The sequence below is a fragment of the Nanorana parkeri genome, unplaced genomic scaffold (genome assembly GCF_000935625.1).
Source record: "Nanorana parkeri isolate BGI_ZX_2015 unplaced genomic scaffold, ASM93562v1 scaffold4090, whole genome shotgun sequence".
NCBI lineage: Eukaryota > Metazoa > Chordata > Amphibia > Anura > Dicroglossidae > Nanorana > Nanorana parkeri.
The window spans coordinates 14,295-23,170 of record NW_017310357.1 but is presented as its reverse complement, the minus strand read 5'-3'; positions in this window follow the sequence as shown (position 1 = coordinate 23,170).

The window sequence follows — 8,876 nt, the reverse complement described above, 5'->3', positions numbered from 1 at the left end:
CAAGCTTAATGTCACTCATTTGCCCTGTGGGTAACCAAAATGTATGTAACTTCCAGGATAGGTTTGGGAAGCTGAGCCCTTGGGTTGTGCAAAGTTTCAAGGCATTTGATTGAGGTTTAGGCACATTATGGTACATTAAGCTCTTCTTACATTAAGATAAATGCTTTCCAGGAATGTAATAAAATAGTTTAATGTGAATAACTTTTGGTATGTTTTATCAAATGACCCCAAATCTTCAGAATATGTTGGCATAGATAGAGTCGTGTAGTATGGTAAGTTTGGGGGGAATTGGTTAACATCTAAGTTGTATTTTGTACGTTAAGCCACATTAAGTTCCCCAAAAAAACAAGCTTAATGTCACTCATTTGCCTTGTGGGTAACCAAAATACATGAAACTCTCAGGATAGGTTTGGGAAGATGGGAAACTAGGTTGTGCAAAGTTTCCAGGCATTTGATTGAGGTTTAGGCACATTATGGTACATTAAGCTCTTCTTACATTAAGATAAATGCTTTCCAGGAATGTAATGAAATAGTTTAATGTGAATAACTTTTGGTATGTTTTATCAAATGACCCCAAATCTTCAGAATATGTTGGCATAGATAGAGTCGTGTGGTAGTTTCAAGGCAATTGATTGAGTTTTAGGCACATTATGGTACATTAAGCTACATTAAGCCATTTTCACATTAAATGTTTTAGGATGTCCCTCCAGGAACCGTTTTTTCTCACAATGCGAGATGGCACAAAAGCACAAGCACTTGTTTGATGACACAATTTGCACAGACCCCTGAAGCCCGAATAGGGGCGAATCTTGTTGGGCATGGGTGCTTAGGGATTTACTAGTTGGGTGGAGGGAAAATGGAAATTTGATAGAAGAATGCAAATAGGGATTACTATGGTCAATAGAGTTGTAAATAGGAAATTAGATACTATGGGTGTACATATACCAGTTCAGATACCAGTGCCGATACTTGCCATTTTCACGAGAACTACCAGGGTCGCAGCGGTTGCAGCTGTGACTGGGCCCTGGCGCCCCACCACTGTCCTGAAATCAAGAGTCTGTATTGTTTTAGAAAAACTGTCAAAAGATAGTAAGGAAAAAGGTATCAGTAATTATATCTGTGAGTACTTGGACAAGTATCACTACTTCTACTTGGTCCAAGGTAATCCCTAAAAAGCGTATTATCTGGACAGGCCCCTCTACCTTATGAGTGGATATCGGGATATTTATCTCTTCAAAAACTTGCATTAGCACTTGCAAATCTCTCGGGGCCCTTGTAGGGCTTTCAATCAGTAAGAAATCATCCATCTAATGAATGACTTTCTGGCAACCTTGTCATTCAGACAGAATCCATTCTAGAGCTTGCGCTAAAACATCGAACAACCAGGGACTACTTTTGGACCCCAAGGTTAATTTAGTAGAAAAGTAGTATAATCCTTGCCATTTGACACCCTGCCACTGCCACAGAGTTTGCTTAATTGGAAGTAATTTGCAGACAAATCATAGATTAATCGAAATTTATTGGAATATTTCCCTAGAACCACTCCAATTGGACTAACCCTCCATGTATGGAAAGGAGTAGATACAAAATGCCCAATTACAAAACCCTTCTTTAACTCAATGTCCAACAATTCTTCACCAATATGCGCATAGTTGACTGCAGACTTGGACATTCGTATGTCTGCTGTGGCAAGGTAATCAACCCAGTGTGGAAACCTTGTACAAAACCTTCCACCAAGAATCGCCTAACAATCGGGACCGGGTGATTTTTTAAAATAGCTATCTGGCTGTGAGACGTTTACTGGGCTTAGCTACGTTGTAGTTTTTACCACATGTTTTTTTGGGATGGGCTTGTTAACAGTTCACACAAACATATAATAATCTACACTGGCTGTAATTACATGCCGTGTAATTGTAGTTATCACATATCTGTGAATTCCCTAAAAAATGTAGAGGTCCTCCCAATTTGTCAAACTTTGTGGCCTGGTGAGAGATCACCACAGTAGTAGGGCCTTTGATCAACCAGGGATGGCCGATGGTTCAGCTAAGGGGCACCAAGCGGTTGTGTGTGCAAGTGACTGGCAGTTTGCACATACAGGGGATCTAAGGCTGGCAAAGTGCCTACAGGAAAGCTCCATGTCAATGTTACTCCAATCTGTCAATACTTGGGACTGAGCCCATATGGCTGCTGCTTTGGCGGAAAATGACCTGTGATAATCGTAGAAAGCTGTCCTGCCATACTTAGGGGCTAGATCCACCACTCTGTAGAGGTAAATGTCCAATTGCTCCCTCCTATTTGGACTTGTGGAACAGATGACATCCCTGAAAAGACTAAAGGCCAGGACAAACTCAGCCAAGGATAATTTGTGATTGAGCCTGGGATCTTTAGTTTTATGGACCACTGACACATCCCCAAATGCATATGCCCTGTTCTCCGCCACATCATGAGCCACAATCAATTGCAAGGCCAAATTGATCTCTTCCACTCCAGGATGTCTTTCTTTATATTGGCGGGAACAAAATGCACTGGTGCCACCATAGGGACCCCTGCTCCCTAAACAGGGACTGGAGCTGCCGGAAATGGGTGCAATACCTGGTATGGCTAAAGGAACATGGATACCTCCGAGATATTAGAACGCTTCTCCACTACCTCCATTCTACTCTGTAATTCCTGAACGGAAGTTGTCAACTTGTTTAGGACCGTATGTATCTGCACGAGAGAAGGGTGGATAGATGCATGTTCTGTGCTCATGGATGGCCTGACTTGTGAGGCTCTGGGAAATAATAATCTAAACAATTCAGCCTTCCTTGCTGTAGCTGGAAACAGAATGCCTCTACATTGAAGCTCTGCTGTAAGTTTCGGCACTGTCCATGTTCTAAGAGGAGGGCTGACATGTTCTGACCCTCTAGCTGGAGACAGGGGGATGGAAGTGAAATCCTCAATGTCAGATGCCTGCGACATGATAGCACTGAAACCAACTGACAACAATTAACACCTTACTCTCTTATTTGAAAATTGAGAACACCCAAAGTGACTATCTTGCAGAAAAGTGAAATAATAGAACATGTTCTGTGCTCGAACAGACACAAAAGAACAGACACAAAAAAGTTTGATCGAGACCTGAGTAATTGGTGCCACACCCCTAAAATATTAAAGGAAAACAATAGAGCAAAGTGGGGGGTTTTTTAGGCACCAAATGACACATCCAAACAATGACCTTATATCAAAAAATAGCCTTATTAATTAAAAAATAAAAAGCATACATATAAAACTTATAGCATGATACCTCCTATACCATTACTCTACTCCAATTGACATATATAAGCACGTGGTACACAGTTGAGGATTAATAATTGATATTATTGCACATAACCAGAGCCATAGCAAGCTTCATTTGCGCCCGAGGCCAAGAACAAAAAATTGTACCCCGCCCCCAACAGACTTGTGCGGTATGTGACACCATGCGCCCCGACCCCAAGATGGTGGCCGAATCTAAAATAGCATAAACATTTGTTTAGTTTGACAAAACTAATGACTTTTGTTAGTTTTCGTTCATTTTGCCCGAAACACATTTTTAGTCTTAGCACAGGTCTAGTAATATGTGTGGGGGTGCTTTTTTTTATATATATATATATATTTTTTACTGTTGGCGGCTTCCCGGGAAATATTGGGGGTCTAAACAGACCCATGACATTTCCCTTTTGAAACAGAAAAAGAGATTGAGGACACAGAGTCCTCTGCCCATACAGGCGGGGGAGAGCAGCAGGGATCAGAGGAGAAGCTGGAGCCTGTGCCGCCCCTCTTCTCCCTGCTGAGCCGCGGCTTTGTTGGTCTCCTGTCGCCCTGTGCTCACCATGGCAACAGGGGCAAGGGGGCGCAGCCAGACTGGCCCTGGCTGCGCCCCCTCTCAGCTGTGCCTGAGGCAAGTGCCTCACTCGCCCCATGGTAGCTACAGCCCTGCACATAACCCATTAGGCCAGGAGTAGTGAACCTCTATCACAATACGGTCACAACACAATAGATTGTAACATATAGATAGAAAGGAGAGAGAGCAAATACTGCTATCCCTCTTCAATTTCAAGTGGCTTGTCCACTGAATGCTGAACCTCCCTAATGGTACATGATGACACCCACTAACAGGGGTCTGATACAAATAAAGAATAATTACAAAATTGACCAAACTGCTCCCCTGCTTAAAATAGTTACCCAATATGCTTATCTAAGCTAAAGAATGATACCATAGAGCGGATCATCTGAGAGGTCATCAAATAAAGTAATAATGAATACCAAGTGTGGCTGTTTGATGTATGTTGTCCATTTTCACTGAGACATGTCAAAGTAAGTGAGCCCGAGCTTAACCAGAGATGTGACAGGTCAGTTGTAAATGAGAACTCAGGGCTAAGGAAACCTGCTGACGTGGCAGGTGAGCGTAAAATGAGATTTGTGGAAGAATGGGCCGGGTGTAGTATGGATAAATGGTGAGAAACCTGTGTAATGCCACAACAATCGTTGTGTCCTGTCAATGTGTAAATTACATATCTATATGTCCAAATGTACCAATTATAATGTATGAATGGATAGAAGCAGAGGAAATGTTTTTTTGTTTTGTTTTGTAGTATACAGGTGAGAACCTTGCTGTTAAAATGGCTCCTCAATCCGCATACTCTCATAACCATGAAGAACTATAGCTGAAACAATAAACCGTGTCCTAACCAAGTGTAATGACCATGTCTAATATCCGTATGTAACTTGTAATGCATGGAGAGGGAGAATAATCACAGCAATTCATTTAGCAATGCATTGCCGCCATTTTTTTCACGTGTGCTCTTTAATCACAACCTGCAATTTAATCAAATGTTCCCAATGATTTAACACAGAAGTAAATGTAGAAGCTGCAAAGACATTCAAAAGCAAAGGTCAGCTCTGCAGGGATCCCAATCTGAAAAAAAGTCATTTCAGGGAGGTGCTTTTCTCATTTCAGGGAGGTGCCCTCTGCCCCCCCCCCCCCATCCACAGGGGGAGGGGGGGCAGGGGTGCAATAACAAAGAACAGAGCACCCCACTGAAATTATGGCAAATAGCAAATAAGCTATTGCTTCCCTTGCTATCTGCTGGGGTTTTTTTTTAGTATTCTGACACCTGCTGCCTTCAGAATAAAAAAATAAAATAAAACCCAGCATAGGAATGAATAGCTAGGCTTCTATTGGCTATTTCAATTTGAAATAGCCAAAAGCAAGCAGGCTATTGCACCCGTCCTGTGCTGCTGTCCATCAGCAGAGAAGGACCCGATGGAGAACTTCAGGTCCATCTCTTCTGATTGACAGCAGCAGTGAGTGGGTGCAATATCTAGTCTGCTATTGGCTATTGCAAATTGAAATAGCCAATAGAAACCTAGCTATTAATTCCTATGCTGTTTTTTTTTCTCTGACTGATGGCGGCCGGCAGCCCCGATGTAAAAAAAAACAAAACAGATAGCAGAGAAGGGTTTACTCTGCTAGATAAACCTTTCCGGGAGAAAATGTTTATCTCCAGGGTATCCGGGAGCCACTATCTTACTATCTTATAGAGGGAGACTCCTCTATAAGATAGGGAGAGTTGAGGTGTCGGGCTCTGATTCAACCCCCTATATCACTCAATCTACCTGCAGTAACCAATAGTAATCATCAGCCAAATCGTGCAAGAGCAACAACAATGACACTGACAGCGAGCAGCGACGTGAGGGGTGTGTGTGTGTGTCCTCCCCCGTAGATGCAAACCGTGTGGAGTGCAATCAGGCAAGACATGGGGACCAGAAGTCGGTGCCGGGAGACATGCAGCCCTGAAACAATCTGACAGGTGAGTGAGGGAAAACCAAGGCTGTATTTACAGGCCAGACTCCTCCCACAAACACAGGCTGGCCAATAGCCAGCCTTCTTACACACACACACATATATATATAACAGCTGCTTCCTAATGTTTAAGTTTTCCTCTAGTCTAGTCTTGGAGCTGAAAAAGTATCTGTACTTGCACCAGGTACGGTACTTGGTATCTGTCCATTCCTATTAGGTACCTCCCTCTAAAATGGAATGGGTGCTAAAGGAAAGAGGAAAAAAAGAATTGAATGAATTAAAAAGATTTTAATAGAGTAAACAAAAGCAAAAAATGTTTAGATAACTTCCTAAGGAGTTAATTTTTTAATTTAACCCCCTCATGACAGTGATGTTCAAAGTATGTCGCTGTCACTAAGTGTGACATTTAGTGACAGTGACATTGTATGCCAGGTGACCACTTTTAGCTTTAGCTTTTAGAGAAAAAAGTTTAAAATGTTAGGTTTGAGTTTTAGGCCGAGAAGTACAGAAACATTTCTAAAATCGTAGGAATGTGAGGTTTTTCCAAATAAAGGACAAATAAATGAATGCATTTTTATTAGCTGTAATGTAATATAACTGCATCACATCCCAGGCGGCTCACTTTGTTTTGGGGCGGTAAGGGGCTTGGCAGTGCATTGAAGTAAATGGCACCACAGCCACTCCCTCTGGCCGCAGTGCGATCGCCCGCACCTGCCTGCGTTCCGGTCAGAAAAAATGCTGCATGCACTATTTTTTTCTGACCGCACCGGACTGGAATGCAAGCATTGATGTGACACGCATTCCAATGCGGGCGATCGCACTGTGGCTGGAGGGCATGTCTGCGGTGCCAATTGACTTCAATGCACCGCCATGCCCCTTACTGCCCCAGAACAAAGTAAGCCGGCTGGAATGAGATCCATAATGCTAGACAAACAAATAATTGGAACATGATTCCAATCAATAGGTTCATTATGACCGTATTTTAAAAATTGTAACAACAAATCACTTCAAGGAAATGTTTTTTGAAATGCCTGTGAAATTGAAAAATTCTCTGGGTAACATCCCAATACCCAACTAATCCAGAAATATATGGGTTATGTTGAAAAGCTCAATCATCACTGGCAAAGCTGCAAAACAAACATGGTTGATGTTTGTCACGGGATGCAAACCAGATGAAAGTTCCTGCAAGTATAACAGGTTTGCAACCTTGACAGCAATGGACCATAATTCCCATTCTGTGACGGGCCAGGGTATAGGTCATTCCTGCCCCCCTCCTATTAGAAGTAGAAAACGGTAATGTCCATTGCTCCAGCCCTCTGCCAAAATAGGGTGCAATTTGTACATATATCTTTTAAGATGGCATGGGCACTCTGACTGGGACATTTGTCTTGTCACTGTAGAGATCAGGATTCGGTCATGCTAAATTCATTTTCATTTACTTTTAAATTGTATCATAATATGCGATACATCTTATAGTTCTCACTTATTTCATTGGTAACATCCATGTTCTTTATGATTTGAATGAGTTCAAATTTCATAACCAGAGTGTGCCTTTGTCTTTGTCATTTGTCATTCCCCCATCTAATTGTCTTCCTTCTCTTTTGTTCCAATCCTTAATATTTTTCTTATATTATTGGACATGAGTGATTTCCATTGTAATGGGTTCATTTTTATATTAATATAGTGAATATTAATATTTTATATTAATGATAGTATAAAAATATATTTAAATATATAATTTTTATTTGTTACATTTATGTTTTATTTTTTTTACACTTTTCACTATTTTTTAAAACATTTTTTAACATTGTTATTTTATTTATTTAATTATATCAAGCAGTCATTGTGAATGAATCTCACTATGACTACTTGATAATTTAATTCATTCCTTTTTGGTTATTATTAGGCAGCTTCAAACTACGCACACACACACACACACCCAGAAATGTACACACTTAGGCTGGGTTCACATCCATTCACACCTGTAAGTTTAGGTGCGATTAAGGATTCCTGTGTCAGGAATTTGCATTTTGCTGCAGCAGGAATCCCTAATCTGTGCTTTACATGCAGCAGCTGTCACCCGCTCAAAGTAATGATTCGGGTGACAGCCGCTGCATGTACATAGTTACATAGTTACATAGTATTTGAGGTTGAATAAAGACATCAGTCCATCAAGTCCTACCTATTAGGATCTCATTCTAGGAGTACCTGTACCCCTGTATAATACGGTCCCTTAAGAAATCGTCCAAAAGTTTCTTGAACAATTCCACATTATTTGCTGAAATCACCGCCTGTGGCAGTGAGTTCCAGACCCTAACTAATCTTACTGTGAAGAACCCCCTTCGCCCCTTGTGCTGGAATTTTTTTTCCACCAATTTTAGGTGGTGGCCTCTAGTTTTTGTAATGGAGTTAATTTTAAACAGTTTATCGCTAATGTTGCTACCACCATTGAACATCTTGTACATGGAAATCATATCCCCACTTAATCTCCTCACCTCTAATGTGAACATGTTTAAATTTAGTAGCCTTGTCTCGTAGCTCTGGTCCTCCATACCCCTAATTAGTTTGGTTGCCCTCCGCTGGACTTTTTCCAACTCAAGGACATCTTTTCTTAGTACTGGTGACCAGAACTGGACCGCGTACTCCAGAAATATGCACAAGCATATTACACAAACGCCTGCACACTTCATGTAATGCCATATGATATGATTACATGTGGTTAGGAATCAATCACTATCACTGGACGCTTTGATTGTGCATCTAGGAAGAGTGATTGTTTTCTAAATGCATGTAATCATATCAGATACGATTGCATGCGGTGTGCCAGCGTTTACATGCAGCGGCTGTCGCCTGATCATGAACCTGAATGGGTGACAGCTGCCACTTGTAAATGGAAGATTAAGGATTCCTGCTACAGAAAAATGCAAATTCCTGACAAAGGATCCATATTCGCACCTAAACTTAGAGGTGTGAATGCCCACACACACACACACACACACACACACACACACACACACACACACACACAAACAAAAAAAAACAAAACCCC